This window comes from Ranitomeya variabilis, chromosome 5, assembly GCF_051348905.1.
Source record: "Ranitomeya variabilis isolate aRanVar5 chromosome 5, aRanVar5.hap1, whole genome shotgun sequence".
NCBI lineage: Eukaryota > Metazoa > Chordata > Amphibia > Anura > Dendrobatidae > Ranitomeya > Ranitomeya variabilis.
Genome location: NC_135236.1, coordinates 355,278,110 through 355,301,952, shown reverse-complemented (window position 1 = coordinate 355,301,952; position 23,843 = coordinate 355,278,110). Strand labels below are relative to the sequence as shown.

Below are 23,843 nucleotides of genomic sequence, written 5' to 3'. Positions count from 1 at the left end.
CGGTATCGGAATTCCGATACCGAGATCCGATACTTTTGTGGTAATGGGAATCGGAATCGGAAGTTCCCAGTGTATGGTTCCCAGGGTCTGAAGGAGAGGAAACTCTCCTTCAGGCCCTGGGATCCATATCCATGTAAAAAATAAAGAATTAAAATAAAAAAATAGGGATATACTCACCCTCTGATGCGCCCTGGTAGTAACCGGTAGCCTGCTTTGCTTAAAATGAGCGCGTTCAGCACCTTCCAATCACAAGCCGTGACGTCATTCTCAGGTTCTAAATTCCTAATTCTAGGAATTTAGGACCTGAGAATGACGTCACGGCTTGTGATTGGTCACCTGGCGGTCACATGAGCGGCATGCGACCAATCAGAAGCCGTGACGTCATGGAAGGCCCTAAACGCGCTCATTTTAAGCAAAGAAGGCTGCCGGTTAACAGCGGTGAGGTGCAGGGGCCTCCGGAGAGGTGAGTATATCAATATTTTTTATTTTAATTCTTTATTTTACACATTAATATGGATCCCAGGGCCTGAAGGAAAGTTTCCTCTCCTTCAGACCGTGGGAACCATCAGGATACCTTCCGATACTTGGTGTCCCATTGAATGGTATTGGTATCGGGTATCGGTATCGGCGATATCCGATACTTTTCGGGTATCGGCTGATACTATCCGATACCGATACTTTCAAGTATCGGACGGTATCGCTCAACACTAGCTTTCAGGCCTCAGATGATGCAAAGAAAACAAGTTCATAATAATTTAGAAACAACAATACTGATGTTTTAACTCAGGAAGAGTTCAGAAATCAATATTTTGTGGAATAACCGTGATTTTTAATCACAGCTTTCATACGTCTTGGCATGCTTCCACCAGTCTTTCACACTGCTTCTGGTACAAACATGTAAGCAGTTCTTTATTTAATGGCATGTGACTATCCATCATCCTCTTGATTACATTCCAGACGTTTTTAATGGGGTTCAGGTCTGGAGATTGGGCTGCCCATGACAGAGTTCCGATGTGGTTGTCTCTTAATTTTTCCCAGAGCTGTGTATATATATATATATATATATATATATATATATATATATATATATATATATATATATATATATATATACACACACACACACACACACACACACACACATATATATATATATATATATATATATATATATGTATATATATATACACTCACCGGCCACTTTATTAGGTACACCTGTCCAACTTCTTGTTAACACTTAATTTCTAATCAGCCAATCACATGGCGGCAACTCAGTGCATTTAGGCATGTAGACATGGTCAAGACAATCTCCTGCAGTTCAAACCGAGCATCAGTATGGGGAAAAAAGGTGATTTGAGTGCCTTTGAACGTGGCATGGTTGTTGGTGCCAGAAGGGCTGGTCTGAGTATTTCAGAAACTGCTGATCTACTGGGATTTTCACGCACAACCATCTCTAGGGTTTACAGAGAATGATCCGAAAAAGAAAAAAAATCCAGTGAGCGGCAGTTCTGTGGGCGGAAATGCCTTGTTGATGCCAGAGGTCAGAGGAGAATGGGCAGACTGGTTCGAGCTGATAGAAAGGCAACAGTGACTCAAATCGCCACCCGTTACAACCAAGGTAGGCCTAAGAGCATCTCTGAACGCACAGTGCGTCGAACTTTGAGGCAGATGGGCTACAGCAGCAGAAGACCACACCGGGTACCACTCCTTTCAGCTAAGAACAGGAAACTGAGGCTACAATTTGTACAAGCTCATCGAAATTGGACAGTAGAAGATTGGAAAATCGTTGCTTGGTCTGATGAGTCTCGATTTCTGCTGCGACATTCGGATGGTAGGGTCAGAATTTGGCGTAAACAACATGAAAGCATGGATCCATCCTGCCTTGTATGGAGCATCTTTGGGATGTGCAGCCGACAAATCTGCGGCAACTGTGTGATGCCATCATGTCAATATGGACCAAAATCTCTGAGGAATGCTTCCAGCACCTTGTTGAATCTATGCCACGAAGAATTGAGGCAGTTCTGAAGGCAAAAGGGGGTCCAACCCGTTACTAGCATGGTGTACCTAATAAAGTGGCCGGTGAGTGTATATATATATATATATATATATATATATATATTTGGCAAGTGACAAGTCCTGTTAAAAACTTTTAGCAGAAGATACAATTTAATATTTGCAATAAAATTTGCATGGCTGGGTTAGATAAGCCACATGTAAACATCCTATTACAGTATTCTGAGATAATATTGACAAAACCTATCCTGGATCATCATCTATTTTTCCAAAGGCAGAGCAGCTAGAAAGATCATCAATAACTGAGGAGGACATTGCTGTCTGTGAAATATAAGGGCAACCTTATAAGTATAAAGAAAAAAGGCAATACTTCATTTTCCCTGTGGTGGCGCTTTAGGAGAATAAAACACTAGTTCCTCTTACAGATTACAGCTGATTTATGGGTGTTTCAACAATGGGACACTCTGTGATCCTTAAATATGATGATTTTCCATAGCAGAAAATCCCTTTAATAAGTAAGCATCTGATCTGTTTTCACAAATATCTTACTTCCTTGGAGCAATTGTGATTTCAAATGCTTTGCATATTTATATTTCTGCCTTATCTGTGAAATTACTAGAATAGATCCTTTATTTTGATATCTATTAAACCAAATGTGAATACAGAATCCATATTATTGCTGAAATGAATGAAACAAACTGAGACAAATTACATGGGATTTCACTTCCAGTTATTGTTAGAGTATAGAATGCCTTGAAGTTAATGGTCATCAATTCCAGCATATGCTGTAATTACATGGTTATAAAAAATGTAACATGTCTGAATATCCAAGTCCAATAATATTAACTGTTTTTAAAGCCATGAAAATATTCGACTCGTTAAACTAAGCCACCTAATAAAAAAGTCAGGCAAGTGAAGGAACCTTAGCATATGTTTAATTCTTCTTATTCTTTCTCTATTTATCACTTCTTAAAGTAAAGGCAAATTATATCAAAGTAGTTATGATGCTCTCCCACTGTTTAATCTTACAGTGAAAGGCAGAATCTTCAAACCTGTAATGATAATTGCTCCATGTCTCTAAGCTTACTACAAGTATTGTGATAATAAAACATTCACACCTTCACCATATTTGTTCAGATATGGACTCGTTTCAAATTAACTCCTGTGTGACTTGTAAGGATTGGAGTCATATAACAGCATTTTTGTTATCATATAATTGCTAAAAATCCAGTTTATCACATCAGTTAATACTGCAGAACTGAGTAAATCATTACTTTTGATTTAATAGTGACTGCAATTCTCACTCACCCAGAAAGATTGGACAGTAGAGGCAATTTAATATTCAGATGACTAATAACATAATATCACTATTATTTATTATGCATTCTGTATAAAAATCATCAGGAATACTGTGTTGGGGGTCGAGTTCCCGCTTCTGCACAGGGGGAATCTCAGGCCATCTCCGCTGCGGTTTCCCATTCTTCTCCAGCCGCAGAGGAGCCTGCTCAGCGGAGACGTCGGTCCCAGCATCTCACTCAGTGTGACTCTGTACAAAGGGTTACTGCTACTTTTCCAGCTTCTGCCATTGTAGCCAGTGCTGGGCAGCGGAGAGCAGATGCTTTTAGGACTAAGACCTACTTTTCCTCTTCTGAGCATGCCCAGGGTAAGATCTCTCATTGGAGATCGAGGGTCACAAGCTTGGATACTGCAGCAAAGCCCATTGGTTCTCCAGGAAGGTCCTGAAGGTGCTCAGGCTCTGTGGCAGCCTCTCATTGGTCCTTCTAGGAAGGTCTTTGCTTGCTGCAGCTATAAACGGTTTGCATGGCCGCACGGTCATGCGCTAGTATCAAATCTAAGTTATGTGCTTTGTGCCAGTGTGGTTACATGTGTATGTGTTCAGGGACTCGACTGAAATAAGCCCCTAGATTACCGGCACCTCCAGTGAGGAGATTGTGTGTATGTGTTCAGGGCCCCGGCTGAAATAAGCCCCTAGAATACCGGCTCCTCCGGTGAGATTGTACGATTGCGTAACCACAAACTGCTATCTGCTCAGCAGTTGCTGTGTTCTCCTGTGAGTGTAACAGGACACAGTGCTTTCTTTAGGCGACTGTGAAGTAACAGAGTTCGCTTCTACCGCCATATAGGGCCGCCATTTGCCAGCAGCAGGTTCTCTCCTGCACGGTGGACCCCGGGCTGTGAATGCACCAAATAACATCTCTCTATTTACTTGGTGCATTCCGCCAGCCCTAACACACTGTCAGGTCTTAAGGGCATGACAAGACAACTGCTTGACTAGACTGCTCACCTGGTGGGGTTGTGTAAGATGTAAGACTTGGACAGTATCGGACAGGGCTCCAGCTGCTGCAGCTCCTTTCCTTTGGTTGGCATATCCAACAAAGTAATGAGGGTAGTTTGGAGCTAGATGGTGATGTTTGTGGTTCTTCTGAATTAGTTGGAATACTTGAAACCGCGTAGAGAATAAACTGCACTACCTATACGTTTGCCTGGTTCTGACTCCTTGATTGGATACACACCAGTTGAGCAGGTCATCCACTATCTCCAAACTACCCGTGTGCGTAATCCCTTTGGGATAAATTGAAAAACAGTCACATAGTTGCATAGGTACCTATCTAAAAAAATATGCAGTCACACATATAGGACATTAAAAATGGGTCGTGGCTGGGTCTTCCAGCAAGACAATGACCCAAAACATACAGCCAAGGAAACAAAGGAGTGGCTCAAATAAAAGCGCATTAAGATCATGGAGTGACCTAGCTAGACTCCAGACCTTATTTCCATAGAAAACTTATGGAGGGAGTTGAAGCGCTGAGTTGCCAAGCGACAGCCTCAATATCTTAATGATTTAGAGATGATCTGCAAAGAGGAGTGGACCAAAATTCCTCCTGACATGTGCACAAACCTCATCATTAATTACAAAAAAGTCTGACTACTGTGCTTGCCAACAAGGGTTTTGCCACCAAATATTAAGTCTTGTTTGCCAGAGGGATAAAACACTTATTTATCACTGCAAAATGCAAATAAATTTATATAATTTATACAATGTGATTTTCTGGATTTTATTTTTGATATTCTATCTTTCAATGTTAAAATTAATCTACCCTTAAAGTTATAGACTGTTCATGTCTTTGTCAGTGGGCAAAACTTACAAAATCAGCAAGGGATAATTTAGACTTATTTCCTTCAATGTAAGTAACCATTACAGTGCCATTAAATGGGTGTGATCTTCTCTTTTCTGGAGCAGACCACTACTCTGGCTTCGGGCTTCCTGCTTGCATCTGAACTGTGCGTTCTCCAGGAACACTAAGACTAAGACTGACCAGATCAAGTGATAGCATAGCAAACAGCTTGCAAGCACAGTCTCCTTTCCTAGAAAACCAGTCACTCTGAGGTGGTCAGTAATGTAGGCAATGCGCAGTAAACTATTTGACTAAAAATCCCTGATGTTAAGAATGGAGAGGATTTTTAATGATAAACAAATGATAAAGTTGCTATTTTAATTTTAATTGAATATGAAGCAACCGCTTTAAATCACAGAGACTCTATGGCTCAATGGTTTTCATTTGGTACTTTTGTAAAAAGAGAAAAAAAAATACGATATGTATCAATGACCTAAAGAAGAGATAATTATTCCTCTCTACATAATTAGTAATTATAATTTGACACTAATATAATCTATTTAAGCACTTTTAATAGTTTATAGTCTAACATGTAATTTATCAATGTTATCCATTTTCATAACAACTATAAAAAATAAAAATAAAAACACCAAATCAGAAGCAATGAAATATGTAGTATACTTTTAAGCTTTTTTCTAGATTTATGCTTGGTAGGAGATATATAACTCATCTTCACATGAGTAGTAATCCGTGCTGTCCGAGCTGTAAAAGAGATCAGAAATTATTTTTGAAGCTGAAAAGTAACAGAGCTACAAAGAAATAAGAATAGTTAGGTCCAAATGAAATTTAATGTAGTTGTAAAGATGAATTTATTATGGAGCAATAGTGTTAGTTTTTGCAATCACATAGAACTTGATTCATCAAAACCGGCATTGTTCATTCCAGTCTTGATGAGGGGGTGTAATGGCATGACAATTACCTGATTCATTAGCAAACAACTCTTAAAGGGAACCTGTCAGCTGGATTGTGCTGAGTAACCTACACACAGTGTCAGGTCGGCACCATTATACTGATTAAAATGATAGCTTGGTTGGTGAAATCCGTCTTGTGGTTATTGGTTAATCTTTATTTTCAGTTTTGATGGCTTATGACAAGTTACTGCTCCCTCAGTGACCTGCCTCCTATTTCACATACTGATTATTAAGATAGATGTAACTGCGCAGGAGCCAGTGGTGCCATCTTGGGAGTGAACAATGTTTTCTTCCTCTAGCAAAATGCGAAGTAGCATCAGATCGCCGATAGATGCTATTATGCAGGCGCCATTTTGAAAAAGATTTTTTTTTCAGAATCAATGTATATGACTAAATAAAGCAATTTAATGCACATCATACATACGATCATGCTGCAACGCAGGTGCCACCACCAGCGACTGCCTGCTGAAGGTGATTTTTTTCCACACAATTAATATTCAGTATGTAAAATAGGGGGCAGGTCACTGAGGGATCAGTGACCTATCAGAAGCCATACTGGTGAATACATAATCAGAGCACCACATGAAGCCCACCACAGGCTGCCCCGAAGCACGGGCATATCATTAAAAAATAAAAAATAAAGATTAATCAACAACCACAAGATGGATTTCATCAACCAATGCATCATTTTAGTCAGTATAACGACACTGACCTGACACTGTCTGTAGGTTACTGTGCACAACCTTGATGACTGGTTCCCTTTAACCTTTAATGAAATGTGGCTAGCGCCTCTATGTGCTTCACCACAAGTCTTACTCCAGTTACCTGTTCAACCCCAGCTCCAAAAATATTTGCAAAGCTGTGCAAAACTATTTCATAAATGCTAGAAGTTACAGAATATATGCATAAACCCACATTGTACAAAAAATGTGTGATTTTTCAAAAGTATTTTACACCTGGTATACACACTTTGACAAATCGCACCACAGTCTCAAACAACATTACTGTCTAGCAAGCTTTTACCCTCTAACATCTATACAGGTATTTAGACTTACAACAGGGCCACCGGTTTGCTACCATGGAGGACATGAGTATGCATACTAGTTGGGTAAATAAATGGAGTGACAGGAACAGGGCTAAAATCAGAAGATGTAGTGAAGTCATAGATAGGCCGGGGTCAGACTAGCTTATGGCATCCGATGCAAGAGAATCAGATGCGATATGCTAATGACCCTCGGCTCCTGCTCTGCTGAGAGCGGGAGCCGAGTGTCATGCATCTGTGCTCTGAGCCTCTCGCACAGAGAGGATCGGAGCACAGCTGCGGAGGAGGAGAAATGAATTTCTCCATCTCCTCCATTGCCGGGGTCAGCGTATATCACACAGCACTTGGATGATATCGAAGTTATGTGCGCTGTCTCACTAACACCCATAGACTTATATGGGTGCGAGTGAGCCGAGATTTGGCCGAGTGTCAGTGACTATCGCAGCATGCTGCGATTTCACTTGCACGTTGAAAATGGCTGATAAAAAAAACACTGATGTGAGCTGCCCCATAGATGAATACTGGTCCGAGTGCTATGTGATGTTTAATCGCATTGCACTCATCTGTATCCATCGTTAGTGTGACCCCAGCCATATAGCCAGGATCAGGTACAAAGACATCAAGCCAAGCAAAATTAAACAAGCTAAAACCAGGGGAATATTTACAATCAAAGTTGAGGTAACTGGAAGGGTCAGTATCAGAATACAATATAGTGTACTAGAAACATCAGGACAAACCTTTGAGTCACCCAGCAGAAGTTAAGGCGATTGGGTGGCACACAAGCCACCCAACAATTTAGAAGGCATTTTTATTACTTGCTGGCCACTAATGCCTTCATCACAAGTGCCTCCTAAAGAGTGACGTGGCGTCTGGTGGCAGAGGTAAATGTCGATGGAGCAGGGTCAGGCTACAATGAGGAACTTAGAAACCTTGGGAACCTTCCTCTAGATAACACCTAATAGCAAAGAAGGAACATGCAGAGTTGGGACCTCTTTTTTCATGAGTCCCACAACATAAAATCTTCTTTATATAGTGTTTTGCTTAGAATAAATGATTTAAAGTGACATGGGTGCAATTTCACACTCTCCCTTAGTTATCAGAAAAGCTAAATCACTCCAATTGCCAAACTATTTCTTATTTTTACATTCTGACATTTTTTGCACCTAATTTCTTCACTAATGTTATCACTACTACATTCGGGATCTATTTTTACAAATCTTGTCATTATCCCATATACCTTTCCTTCTCAGCACTGTGACTGTACTGAAAGGTGTTTCGAGTTTGACACATTTTCAGATTTTTCTTGATGGCGTAATTGAGTAAGTGTTAACAAACGTGGAACATCTTGTCAGTGACAGAAATCTGAGACAACATGTATAGGTGCTTTTTATGGGGTGTTTGATAAAATTGTAAATAAAATATTTACAGTTTATTGAAATTAAAACCCACTTCAGACGGATGTATAGAGACTCTTTCAAGTGGATAATAGAGATTTTAGAAATGATCTTAATATTATGGATCCATTTATATTTAGACAGGTTAATACTTTTTCAGCTTATGTAAAGTTTGGATGCACAAATGGTATTAGCAATGCTCCCATAAGACTGTATAGGCATATAAACAATAATATGGGCAGAATACATACGTATTTGAATTAATGTGTCCTTTAAATAGTTTATCTTATTTTTAATGACACTATTTTATCCTAGAAAATTACAGTGAAGGCTAACATACAATGCAACTGATATTATTGCTAAATAATTTTAAATTACTTTCCATGTACAACGACTTTCCACAGTTTCATTACCTTTGTGATCTTTGTAGCCATATCATTATCTCCTGGGAGAATTAAATATCTCAGTATCACGTGGCAAAGATCTTGAACAAGTGGTTTATCTCAAGATTCTTGTTTTTGACTGATAAATGTATGAAAGGTGACCAGCATGTAATGACACATTTAGATATGCGACAGACAATGCATAATGAGAGTGGTTGGACGATTTGGCCTTCCTGAAATTTACTTTTGAAGCAGGTATGAAATTACAATTCATAATACTATTGATTCTACAGTTGAAAGCCCAAGGAGCAACCCAGAATATCAGCCTCCTTGCTGCGACTTAAGAGCAGGGCAGTCAATAATACTCCGATTTTACCTTACGGGCTGTCTTTTAATTTCTGAACTGAGCTGCCTAGTTATTTTCTCTTTTTTATTTAGCAGCAAGTCTTTCCTTTCATAACTTAGTGGCACAGTGAATAGCATTGACTGCTGTAGGAGTCAAAAAAGTTACCAGCAAGGAAACAGTTTTAACTTTCTGGCAGAACAATGTTTTGCACCAACTAAAAAAGCTATTCAAACATTACACTGTAACTTATCCAATGAGATTGTAGTCACCTTACTGTCAAATGGGCACAACAACCCAAGAGACTATGAGGTGATCCCATTTCTTGTTATTACTGTTTATTGTAGCATTGCTACTGTATGTTTCAGCTCTGAGTGTGTACAGCATATATGCTTGACTAACATAATCATAAGCAATTATTATTCATAAATGTAGCAGTGTTCAAAAAACACATGTAAGTCCGAGTTTCATGAATCTAGAACTAGGCGCATGGTTTTCCTGGGCTTAGATGCAGCTGGAAGTCCTAGCATAGCATGAAGATGAAGAAAAGGTAGTGGTAAGAAGATGTGCTGAGGAATGTGCAGGGGATAGCAAGCAATGGAAGTGGCCGAAGATGTGATTGATGAGGTATCACCTTTTTAAAACCTTTTTGCCGGCCATCTATGGTTCAGCAAAATGCCATTTTGTTGAATTTACAAAAAAAACTGCATTCTCGTAAATACAGGTATTTTAGAGTGGATTCAATTACACTTAATCACATTAATGCTGACAATAAAATGACATTAATTGCCATCTGACTTATTTTACGACTATCTACTGGTTAGCCAGATCAAAACATGTAACATAGCGTATTCTGAAGGGTCCTGTGCAACAAGTCATGTGCTAGATGAAGACATTCCCATTGAAAATGATCAGATCTGATCTCTTGTTAGGAAGAAAAAAATCCTAATGATTAGTTACATGTTATATTTATATTTCTGTTTATATATTATACTAGCTGAAGAGCCGGCGTTGCCTGGGCATAGTAAACATCTGTGGTTAGTTATAGCACCTCACTTCTCTTACTTTCCCATCAGGCCTCTCATTTAGCACCTCACTTCTCTCATTTTCCCATCAAGCCTCTCATTTTCCCCCTCACATCTTTCATTTTCCCCCTCACATCTCTCATTTTTTCCCTCACACCTCTCATCCTCCCCCTCACTCCTCATTCCCCCCTCACTCCTCTCATTCCCCCTAACACCTGTCATTTCGACCTCACATCTGTCATTTTCCGATCACTCCACTATTTTTCCTCACTCCTCGCATTTTGCACTCACACCTTTTCATTTTCACCTCACACCCCTCATTTTCACCTCACACCTCTCATTTTCGCCTCAGTATATACATGTTTGTCATCTCCCTTATATGTAGTATACACCTGTATGTCATCTCCAGTATATAGTATATACCTCTATGTAATCTCCCCTGTATATAGTATATACCTATATGTCATCTCCCCTGTAAATAGTATATACCTGCTGTATGTCATCTCCTCCTGTATATTGTATATACTTATGTGTCATCTCCTCCTGTATATAGTATATACCTGTATGTCATCTCTTCTGTATATAGTATATACCTGTATGTCATCTCCTCCTATATATAGTATATACCTGTATATCATCTCCTGTATATAGTATATACCTGTATGTCATCTCCCCTGTATATAGTATATACCTGCTATATGTCATCTCCTCCTGTATATTGTATATATCTGTGTCATCCCCTCCTGTATATAGTATATACCTGTATGTCATCTCTTCCGTATATAGTATATACCTGTATGTCATCTCCTTCTATATATAGTATATACCTGTATGTCATCTCCCGTATATAGTATATGCCTGTATGCCATCTGCCCTCTATATAGTATATACCTGCTGTATGTCATCTCTTCCTGTATATACTTAGGTGTCATCTCCTCTTTTATATAGTTTATACCTGTGTCATCTCCTCCTGTATGTAGTATATGCCTGTGTCATTTCCTCCTGTATATAGTATATACCTGTACATCATCTCCTCCTGTATATAGTATATACCTGTAAGTTATCTCCTCCTGTATATAGTATATACCTGTGTGTCATCTGCTCCTGTATATAGTATATACCTGTGTGTCATCTGCTCCTGTATATAGTATATACCTGTGTGTCATCTCCACTGTATATAGTATGTACCTGTATGTCATCTCCTTCTGTATATAGTACATATCTGTGTGTCATCTCCTCCTGTATTAGACCTCGTTCACACATTATTTGGTCAGTATTTTTACCTCAGTATTTGTAAGCTAAATTGGCAGCCTGATAAATCCCCAGCCAATAGGAAGCCCTCCCCCCTGGCAGTATATATTAGCTCACGCATACACATAATAGACAGGTCATGTGACTGACAGCTGCCGTATTTCCTATAGGGTACATTTGTGGTACATTTTGAGTATGTGCAAGTTTTGTGTGAGGCAACTTTTGCATGTGTTGCAACTTTTGTGCATGTGGCAATTTTTCCGCTTGTGCAAGTTTTGCCTGTGGCGAGTTTTCCATGAGGTGAATTTTGCGCGTGGTAGTTTTGAGTGGCGACTTTTGTGTTTTGACTTTTATGTGGCGAGGTTATGTTTTGTGGAAGTTATGGAAATAGCAAAGCAGCACTTTTCCTTTTTATATAACTCTAGTTGTGCACAAACATGTACACTCCTGGTTAAAAAATAAGTATAGCCTCGATAAAGTAAATGGATCACCTATATTGACGTAGCTAATAGTGTTGAGCATTCCGATACCGCAAGTATCGGGTATCGGCCGATACTTGCGGGTATCGGAATTCCGATACCGAGATCCGATACTTTTGTGGTATCGGGTATCGGTATCGAAACAACATTAATGTAAAAATGTGTAAAAGAGAGAATTAAAATAAAAAATATTGCTATACTCACCTCTCCGACGCAGCCTGCACCTTACCGAGGGAAGCGGCAGCGTTCTTTGTTTAAAATTTGCGCTTTTCTTTCCTTTACGTGAAGTCCCGGCTTGTGATTGGTTGCGTCGCAGTCACATGGGCGACGCAACCAATCACACACAGCAAGCCGTGACGTAATTTCAGGTCCTTAAGGATTTTAAAATTACGTCCCGGCTTTGTGATTGGTTGCGTCGCAGTCACATGGGCGACGCAACCAATCACAGCAAGCCGTGACGTAATTTCAGGCCCTTAAGGATTTTAAAATTACGTCCCGGCTTTGTGATTGGTTGCGTCGCAGTCACATGGGCGACGCAACCAATCACAAGCCGTGACGTCACGGGAGGCTAAACACGCGCGCATTTTAAAATGCGCGCTTGTCCAGCCTCCCGTGACGTCCCGGCTTGTGATTGGTTGCATCGCGGTCAACCAATCACAAGCCGGGAGGCTGGACACGCGCGCATTTTAAAATGCGTGCTTGTCCAGCCTCCCGTGACGTCCCGGCTTGTGATTGGTTGCGTCGCGGTCAACCAATCACAAGCCGGGAGGCTGGACACGCGCGCATTTTAAAATGCACGCGTGTCCAGCCTCCCGGCTTGTGATTGGTTGACCGCGATGCAACCAATCACAAGCCAGGACGTCACGGGAGGCTGGACAAGCACGCATTTTAAAATGCGCGCGTGTCCAGCCTCCCGTGACGTCACGGCTTGTGATTGGTTGCGTCGCTCATGTGACTGCGACGCAACCAATCACAAAGCCGGGACGTAATTTTAAAATCCTTAAGGGCCTGAAATTACGTCACGGCTTGCTGTGATTGGTTGCGTTGCCCATGTGACTGCGACGCAACCAATCACAAAGCCGGGACGTAATTTTAAAATCCTTAAGGACCTGAAATTACGTCACGGCTTGCTGTGATTGGTTGTGTCGCCCATGTGACTGCGACGCAACCAATCACAAAGCCGGGGCTTCACGTAAGGAAAGAAAAGCACGAATTTTAAGCAAACAACGCTGCCGGTTCCCTCGGAGAGGTGAGTATAGCAATATTTTTTATTTTAATTCTTTCTTTTACACATTAATATGGTTCCCAGGGCCTGAAGGAGAGTTTCCTCTCCTTCAGACCCTGGGAACCATCAGGAATACCGTCCGATACTTGAGTCCCATTGACTTGTATTGGTATCGGGTATCGGTATCGGATTGGATCCGATACTTTGCCGGTATCGGCTGATACTTTCCGATACCGATACTTTCAAGTATCGGACGGTATCGCTCAACACTAGTAGCTAATTTAAAAAAAAGATTGGGTTGTATTTTCTGATGATAGATTTCTCTTATTTTATTTCTGTAACTGATTATAAGGGCAGGTATCTTACCCGAGCTGCTGTTCACTACATTCAGGTTTGGTTTGTAATGAGGACTATATGAGATATTTGTTTTTGTGCATGAGAATGTTCCCTAGCCATTCTCTGTGATGTGTGCAGTGACTAATGTCAAGGGAAAGGAGGGAAGTTCTTTCTATGAAATGTTTTCAGTAGTTAAACCTCTGTTATCTGCCTGCAGAGTTATAAAAAGGTATTACCAAACTCTGAAATCCTGCCTAGTGATAATAAGATGACCGCTATGGTGTGATCTCTATAGAACAGAACATTCTATTGCGAGGCCCAGTGGCCAGAGTGAAAAATGCAATACTTTCTGATTATTTTTTACAATCTAACATATGACCTAGGAAAATTACATAATAAGCAATATTTTTTTTTAAATGAAGCTAACTGTACACTTTTTTTTACAATATAAGAAATATCTAACACTCTGCATTAGTCACAAGAAAGTGGAATTCCATAGACATTGTATCTAAATGTGCTCCAAAATCTATTTAACGGGGCTCTCTGATGGCTACAGTTTAGGCGTGCACTGCTCCCTGACTCTCGGCTTCGCTTGTTGTAGGTGGGTGGTGTTCGCCTAATTGACTGACAATTCAGACTATTGGTATTGCTGTGCCACTGTCTATGCGTTATCTAGTGCTGCCAGTATCGGAAGCATTCCCTCTGCAGCATCAGATAATCCAGTGATCTGGCAAGCTTCAAAGTAGTATTACCACCTCGATAGGAAAGAGCTTGCAAGTATTGTGCTCCTTGTCTAGGAGACTAGACACTACTATAAGATTGCAGAGGTCAGTAATATAGACAATGAGCAGTAAACCATAAAATCAAGAATAGCTCTGCTCTTGAGAATGCCAAGGATTTTGTAGAGCAAGAAAATAGCAAAGTTGCTTGTTCATACAAGGACTTTGCACTTTCACTCATTAAATATAATGAGAATAAAGCCCTTTAACTATCTTGCACTCCTACAGGAGATATGGAAATAATGTAGCTTGCTCAGATTTCTAAAGTCCTGTGGCCAGAGAGTTAGGAGTTAGATATTCCTGTGTCAGCCATAATTAGAGTATAGAACATTTTCTAATTTGTTCATGGATTAGACTTTGTTGGGAGGATCTCTTATGTTTGAGTTTCAAAAATGATCTTTAAAGGGAACCTGTCAGCAGGATTGCGCTCAGTAACCAGGTCAGTGAGGGATCAGTGACCAATCAGCGGTCTACATTATGAATATCTAATCAAAGCACCACATGCACCAACCCCCCCTTAGGGCACGAGAATCTCATTAACTCAAAACTGAAAATAAAGATTAAGAAACAACCACAAGACAGATTTCATCAACCAAGGTATCATTTTATTCAGTATAACGGCGCCGACCTGACACTGTCTGTAGGTTACTGTGCACAATCCTGCTGACAGGTTCCCTTTACTTACTAAATGTCTCATTTGGGTGCTCTTGTGCTGTATTTTTCAATGCAACAGTTAGCTTAGGCACCATGAAAATCTGGAAGAATATGTCATACTTGAATAGGAGTCATTCAGCTGAGATTCCAAGCATTTCAATTACATCTGACTTTTTTATAAGCTCTACCATTGCCATACACTTCATTTCTCGTACAAGGGTCATCATTCACCAAAAATGTTTGACAAAAATCATTGACGCTGAAAGTACATCCTGCGTCATTAGAGCACTTAGAACACTTTCTTACAAGAAGTACTGCATGCATTTACTTTGAAACACGTGAAATCTTTGCTTTAAGAGATCTTTAATAGTATCCTTGAGAGGTTTGCCCCTGGGAATAAGCAGTGAAAATCAATATTGTATGGGAGAAAGCTCAGAATTGCAGATACTAAAACAAATCAATAATGCAAGAAGATTATTATACATCTGATCATGTGTGTTTAAACAGAAAATGAAATAAAAGGTAACTCGTCGCAGCAGAATTTCTGAGCCCTAGATATGACTGTCATATAATCAGCATTCTGCTTTATTCAGCAGCATTATGATATAGGTACTCAGAATGGCTGCACTTTCAAGCAGTTCAGGTACTATTATTATATTTTTCTTGTTGGGCTGCTTTAACATCAAATAAGCTTTGAAGATGCATTATGCAAGCTAATGAATGCCCTGTTACGAATGGAAAAAAAGATAGGTAAAAATGGATTTCTTCAGTAATGTCACTAAGTGAAAGCGTGACTTGTCTCAAAGAACACTGTCGGATAACTGCTGTCCTATAACAAATTGAAGAAAAAAATCTATTGGCAAACTTAGATATTCTCTCCATAATCTTGACACTTATTATGTTTTAACAAAGATATCAAGTTCCATGCATTTTAATTTGCACAAAATGTAATTTAACGATAGTTGGAGGCTGTTTTTCTTCTAAAATCCTTGGAATTTGATAGTAAGGGAAATTATTAAAACATTTTTTATTCACTTTGGTTGTTTTTAACATATTTTGTAAGTTTCAAAGCACAAAGTAGATGACATTGAAAAATCAGATGACAGTCAATAAGACCCCATTTTATTCTTTAATAATAATTACTACATGGATAGGAATTAAAGTTACCCACTTGCATGTTTTCCAAGGTGTCATGCCTACACTATTCTAAAATGCCCAATTTTGGCATAGTCCACATTCTATATAAATACATATGGACACATTTTCAAGCTTTAGGGTATGTTCACAAGTGGCAATTTGCAGTGTTTTATTTTTTGTGCGTTTTTCGAGCAGAAAAGAAGTTGCATTTTACAGTATCAGGAAAAGCAATGAGAGTTCAGCAATCTCATGTACATTTTTTTTATTACAGTATTTGAGCATTTCAGGGTTTTAAAAATCTGCAACATGTCAAATCTTTAAGCTATTTTGCAGCATTTTTGCAGCGTTTACCAGTTGAAAGACTGAAAAAAGCAGTATAAAGTTTGCGCTACATTTTTGTAAGTTTTGCTGAATAAAATTTACTTTATTACCATGTACAGTAGACAAATCACATGTTGCCCACCTGAAAAATGCAGCAAAAAGACAGCTATGTCCTGCATTTTATTTGCAGCATGTTTACTGCCAAGAGCAAAGATTTTGTTTGTAGAAAAAAAAATGAAAAATGCCACTTGTGAACATACCCTTATAATTCACATAGCCATGTTATGCATTTATAGTGTATTGTTTTAGTTATTCTCTTCTGTCTAGTTAAAATCCCAAGCTTATTTAATGCTATGTTTCCACTGCCAACATGTGTGCTGTTTTTATCGAGTCCATGATCTTGATGGATTCCATCAACTTGATTCTGTCAGGTTACCATAACTTCTGTCAAGCAGAATTATAAATCCCAATATACCATTCTGCCTGTTGGGCAAAATGAAAAACCTATAAGAATGAAGCAAGGGTGAACGAAGACTTGCTATTTCTATTTTCTAATATATTGCAGACTGAGTCTCCGGTCTATAAAAGATGCAGTGTCATTACAAATATTTTTATATCTGTCATATACTGTATGTTTGATCCACTCCAAGGTTCCACTCAAACTAGGTAGATGTCAGCAATATACACAGATTAACAGACAATCCCCTTATAGTGTTGTAAAAAAATAGCCTAATGTGTAAATTACATTTTTGTGCTATATGAATTTTTTACCATTTTGGCAATGATTTTTTCTATATCACGATCTTTCTCATAAACAAAAATAGTAATATTGTATGTCCATTGCAGCCAATGTGCTTGTAAATTTCATGAAACAACAGTAACTTAGAGTCTTAACCCCTTCACTCCCAGGCCATTTTCCATTTTTTTGCTTTTGTTTTTTGCTCCCATTTTTCCCAAAGCCATAACTTTTTTTATTTTTCCATCAATAAGGCCATGTGAGGGTTGTTTTTTTGTGGGACGGGTTGAACTTTTGAATGGCACCCTTGATTTCACTATATAGTCTACTGGAAAACAGGAAACATTCTTAGGCTATGTGCACACTTTGCGGATTCCACTGCGGATTTCCAAAATCCGCAGTGAAAACCCGTCGTGGTTTTTACTGCGGATTTATCGCGGTTTTTACTGCAGATTCTTATGCGGTTTTTCATCTGCATTTTCCTATTGGAGCAGGTGAAAATCCGCAGAAAAGTGACATGCTGCAGAATGAAATCCGCTGCGTTTCCGTGCGGCTTTTTCCGCAGCATGTGCACAGCGTTTTTTGTTTCCCATAGGTTTACATTGTACTGTAAACTCATGGGAAACTGCTGCGGATCCGCAGCAAAATCCGCAAAGTGTGCACATAGCCTAAGTGCGGTAAAATTGCAAAAACATTCCACAGTTGTTTTTTTTTTTCCAGGTTTACTAAATTGTAAAACTGACTTCTCATTTTGATTCCCCAGGTCAATACAAGTATGCAGACACATAACATGTGTAGGTTATTTTTTACTTCTGTGGTGAAAAAAAATCCAAAGTTTCTTAAAAAAAAAAATTGTGCCATTTTCCAAGACCCGTAGCATCTCCATTTTTTGGGATCTGAGGCTAGGTGATCATTTTTTGCAATCTGACGTTTTCATCCATACAATTTTAGGGTAGATATATTTTGATGGCTTTTGGCAATTCTACATATTTTTCTTGTTACGACGTTTACTGATCTGATTAATTATTTTTATATTTTTAAAGATCGGGTGTTTAAGAACTCAGTGATACCAAATATGTGCATTTTTGATAATTTTATTTGTTTTATTTTGAATGAGAAAAAGGGGTGATTTAAGAACTTTACATTTTTATAAATATGAAAGTTAATTTTTTTTAATTTTTCTTTTACACTTTTTCCTTGCTTCAATAGCTTCCTTAGGAGACTTGAAGCTGTGATCTTCTGATTGCTTGTGCCACACATAGTAGGGCTCCAGCTCTGCTATGTGTAACAGAAATGCTCAGCTACTTTGAACACTGGCCATTGTGCGGTGCTCATAGCAGATTGGCAATGACAACAACGGGGTCTCCTGCAGACCCCCAGCTGTCATGCCAACCCATCAGTGCCCATAGATAATGTGACAGGTGCGCTGATGTGCCGAGTTAAATGCCACTGTCAAAGATTAACAGCAGAATATAACATGTTAACAGCCACAGATGGATCATGATTCCACCAACGGCTGTTAGGGGCACATGACAGGCTGATCAGATCAGCTGTCATGTGCCAGAAAAGATGCAGGCTTAGAACCAGAGCCCAAATCAAAGGGGGAGACACAACATACTGTATGACGCATACAGGTCTGGCAAAAATTAAGAGACCACTGCAAAATGTTCAGTTTGTCTGATTTTCTTCTTTATAGGTATATTTTTGAGTAAAATGCAAATTGTTCTTTTAGTCTTTAAACTTCTGACAACATTTCCGAATTTCCAAGCAATAAATTTTGTTTGTTTTTCCGAAAAGGAGAAATGGTCAAAAGTACAAAAAAAACAAAAACAGTGCTTTCAGACCTCAAATAATGCAAAGAAAACGAGTTCATAATCATTTAGAAACAACAATACTAATGTTTTTACTCAGAAAGAGTTCAGAAATCAATATTTTGTGGAATAACCATGATTTTTACTCACAGCTTTCATGCGTCTTGGCATGCTTTCCACCAGTCTTTCACACTGCTTTTGGGTGACCTTATGCCACTCCTGCTACAAAAATGTAAGCAGTTCTTCTTTGTTTGGTGGCTTATGACTATCCATCTTCCTCTTGATTACATTCCAGAGGTTTTCAATGGGGTTCAGGTCTGGAGATTGGGCTGCCCATGACAGGGATTTGATGTGGTGGTCTCTTAATTTTTGCTAGAGCTGTATATGTCATGAAGGGGTTAAAAAGCCACAGTGGCCAATCTGAAAATTGCAAGATTTAAATTTTTCCTTTAAAAAAATACATTAACACAAAATCTGTTTTAAACAATATGTCATTTCTAATAACACATTCCTTATAACTTCTTCCCAGCTTAAAGGCAATATCTATGAGGATGGTTTCTCCCTTGCCATATTAGTAGTATTTGAAGCTAATTAGAAAAGGATAAAAAAAGGTGAAGTAGTATCTTATACATAATCTTCCTTAGGCTAGGTTCACTTTGCGTTAATGGGTGTCCGCTAGCGGACTCTGTTACATGGCGCAATTATCGCAATTAACGCTATGTAACGGGTCCATTAGCGCACCCATTGACCGCAATGTGCTAACGGGTCGTTAACGCATGCCATTTTTGGCATGCGCTAGCGATGTCCCGTTATTTTCGAATGGACCTCGAACGCTGCTTGCAGCGTCCGAGGTCCGTTCCTTGCTAGCGCAGATCGGGCATCTGCGCTAGCGAGATCGCCAAACGCGATCCCTTTTGGGTCATTGCATTAGCGCAATCCGCTAGCGTATGCACTAAGTGGATTGCCCTAACGCAATGTGAACCTAGCCTTACCCTTTATGATCCACTCATGGTATTGACTTCAAAATGCTGTCCATATACAATGGACAGCTGTCAGCCCATGAAAGCTAAGACAATCCTTCGATTGGCAGCCATCTCTCTTTACTTCTTTGCTCTCTTTAAATGTCCTGTGTTCTATATTAAATAGCAAAGAGCAGTTGCCAGACTCCTCTGGCAGTGGTTTATCTCGCCAATAACAAATTAATTGGCAGTCTGAAATTAAACATGCTGGTTCCTTATCTCAGATAACATAATTTGTCAGAAAACAGTCTGTAGCCACCCATACACATCAGACTGTTGTTCAAGCCCACTGATGTTAGACATTAGTCTAATGTGTATGGGGCCCCCCAGGGTGGTTGTATAGCAGAAATGAGAAAAAAATGATTGGAAAGGGTAAAGTGTGTTAAAGACATACTGGTTAGCCATACAACTGACAGGCAAAAAGATTATCTTGTGACAATGCTAACTATCATGGATAAGAAATATTAGGCAACAAATGAAGTCAGTTCTTGAAAATTATGCTGAAAGCTAGAATTTAATAACAAATTATCTATGTACACTTCCAAATTTGAAGTTTGAAAGTCACAATGGCGTTTGTTATTGAGGTACTTGAGATGGTGAAGGACATATTACTTATTCCTTACCAGGAAAAAAAACATGCATTTTTTGTTACAAGAGTCAATGATCTCAATAGTGTTGAGACTGACTTAATCTGCTAGATGATTAACGGTCCCATGCTCCGCAGAATGTGATTAATTGTGAGGCTTGCAGCGAGCTATGTATAATTATCAGGTGTTAGCAGGTAAATATGAGATGGATGCAACCAGGAATGACTTATAAATAGATTCGAAGGAGAAAGAAATTCTATTGTGGGTTTCTTGATAGCTAAAAAGAATCCATCTGCACTACATAACAATTTGATTCATTAATCAGGTTCTATTCATCTGTGTTTAATTAATTTCAAACTCACAGCTAAACTATAGTACCACACAAGGGTAAATGTACAAAAGGCTGATCTGTTAGTTCCAATTCAATAAATTGTCTCAATTTGCAAGCTTAAGGTTTACATATATATATATATATATATATATATATATATATATATATATATATATATATATATATATACTGTATATATATATATATCTAATATATAATTGCCTAGAATACTACTTCCTGCAATTTGTGCCAACTTCCGTGGCTTTGTCCGGAGCTAATGTCCGGAGCTAATGTCCGGAGCTAATGTCCGGAGCTAATGTCCGGAGCTAATGTCCGGAGATAAGTGACGTCACCAGTGTCCTACACCCAGGCAGAGCACAGGGGCCCCAGGCAGCATATGGGGCCCCAGGCAGAGCACAGTGGTCCCAGGCAGAGCACAGGGGCCCCAGGCAGCCTATGGGGCCCCAGGCAGAGCACAGTGGCCCCAGGCAGAGCACAGGGGCCCCAGGCAGCATATGGGGCCCCAGGCAGAGCACAGGGGCCCCAGGCAGCATATGGGGCCCCAGGCAGAGCACAGTGGCCCCAGGCAGAGCACAGGGGCCCCAGGCAGAACATGGGGCCCCAGGCAGAGCACAGGGGCCCCAGGCAGAGCACAGGGGCCCCAGGCAGCATATGGGGCCCCAGGCAGAGCACAGGGGCCCCAGGCAGCATATGGGGCCCCAGGCAGAGCACAGTGGCCCCAGGCAGAGCACAGGGGCCCCAGGCAGAACATGGGGCCCCAGGCAGAGCACAGGGGCCCCAGGCAGCATATGGGGCACCAGGCAGAGCACAGTGGCCCCAGGCAGCATATGGGGCCCCAGGCAGAGCACAGTGGCCCCAGGCAGAGCACAGGGGCCCCAGGCAGCATATGGGGCCCCAGGCAGAGCACAGTGGTTCCAGGCAGAGCACAGGGGCCCCAGGCAGCTTATGGGGCCCCAGGCAGAGCACAGTGGCCCCAGGCAGAACATGGGGCCCCAGGCAGAGCACAGTGGCCCCAGGCAGAGCACAGGGGCCCCAGGCAGAACATGGGGCCCCAGGCAGAGCACAGGGGCCCCAGGCAGAGCACAGGGGCCCCAGGCAGCATATGGGGCCCCAGGCAGAGCACAGGGGCCCCAGGCAGCATATGGGTCCCCAGGCAGAGCACAGTGGCCCCAGGCAGAGCACAGGGGCCCCAGGCAGCATATGGGGCCCCAGGCAGAGCACAGTGGTCCCAGGCAGAGCACAGGGGCCCCAGGCAGCCTATGGGGCCCCAGGCAGAGCACAGTGGCCCCAGGCAGAACATGGGGCCCCAGGCAGAGCACAGGGGCCCCAGGCAGAGCACAGGGGCCCCAGGCAGCATATGGGGCCCCAGGCAGAGCACAGTGGTCCCAGGTAGAGCACAGGGGCCCCAGGCAGCCTATGGGGCCCCAGGCAGAGCACAGGGGCCCCAGGCAGCCTATGGGGCCCCAGGCAGAGCACAGGGGCCCCAGGCAGCATATGGGGCCCCAGGCAGAGCACAGTGGCCCCAGGCAGAGCACTGTGGCCCCAGGCAGAACATGGGGCCCCAGGCAGAGCACAGGGGCCCCAGGCAGAGCACATGGTCCCCAGGCAGCATATGGGGCCCCAGGCAGAGCACAGGGGCCCCAGGCAGCATATGGGGCCCCAGGCAGAGCACAGCGATATTTTGGACCACTGTGCGGTGTTTCAGACCCCCTGTGTGATGTCTGGGGCCCTGTTCTTAAGTATATTAAAGATTAAAGTAACGTATATTAAAGTATATTATAGATCAAATTTGACACGTTTATGAGCACCATTGAGTGATATACTCAAGAATGACATAATTTTTCAACATTTTATGGTTTCAAACTGTAAACACTCAGAGTTTTTTTTACTTCAACCAGAAAACCTTAACGGTTCATAAAAAACTTGACTGTTCAGGATATGATAAAAGTCATAGTATTCTGAATTTTTAACTTATAAAGATACCTTTACATGGGGTGATTATTGGTTCCAGAGAGGCTTTCGGCCGATAATCGTACACATGGCTGGTGACAGGACAATACAATATAAACGTTCAAAGGTAAACACTGATAACATTAAAATCTAATATATAATTGCCTGGAATACTACTTCCGGCAATTTGTGCCAACTTCCGTGGCTTTGTCCGGAGATAATGTCCGGAGATAAGTGACGTCACCAGCGTCCTACACCCGCTCAGGGTGGATAAAGATATATGCCTTCGTGGTGCGCGGCACTTTTCTGATTGGTTGCCGCCTGCCGCGAGCGACCAATCAGAAATGTGCCGTACTGTCAAGAATTGTCAAGAGCTGGTGAGTGCAGCCATTTTTTGTTCTTTCTTACTATTATTTATTAATTGTATTATTCTTACATTTGAATAAATAAAGTATATATGGATTCTAGACTCCCGATTCTTTAGAATCGGGCTGCCATCTAGTATATATATATATATATATATATATATATATATATATATATATATATATATTTATTAAAGGGGTTTTCCGACATTAAACTAGTTTTAAAAAAATCTCTTAAATATCTGTACATAACTCAATAATGTCCCCCAAACCCTTATTTGTATTTCTTATACTTTCTTTACTAGTATTTCTAGGGTCATCCGTTTGTTTAAATTTAACCCCTCTGGCTGCACTGACTTTCTGTACGACATTTCTCACAAAGCACAGGCCTGTCTTCTCACTGTACAGAGTGATATATAATTTGCCATATCTACAGAACTTATGGGAATTTTTTATCACTATAAGTGAGAAAAACAATTAACTTTAAAGGATAAATGCAAAATATGATTTTAGGGTATTGGACAATCTCTTAA

The 23,843-nt window shown here is 40.6% G+C and overlaps 1 protein-coding gene across 1 annotated transcript in view; it reads right to left on the bottom strand.

Moving 5' to 3' along the window:
* TAFA5 (TAFA chemokine like family member 5) overlaps window positions 1-23,843 on the bottom strand; it is a 738,239-nt gene that overhangs the window by 668,907 nt on the left and 45,489 nt on the right. The gene's annotated exons all lie outside the window — the stretch shown is intronic.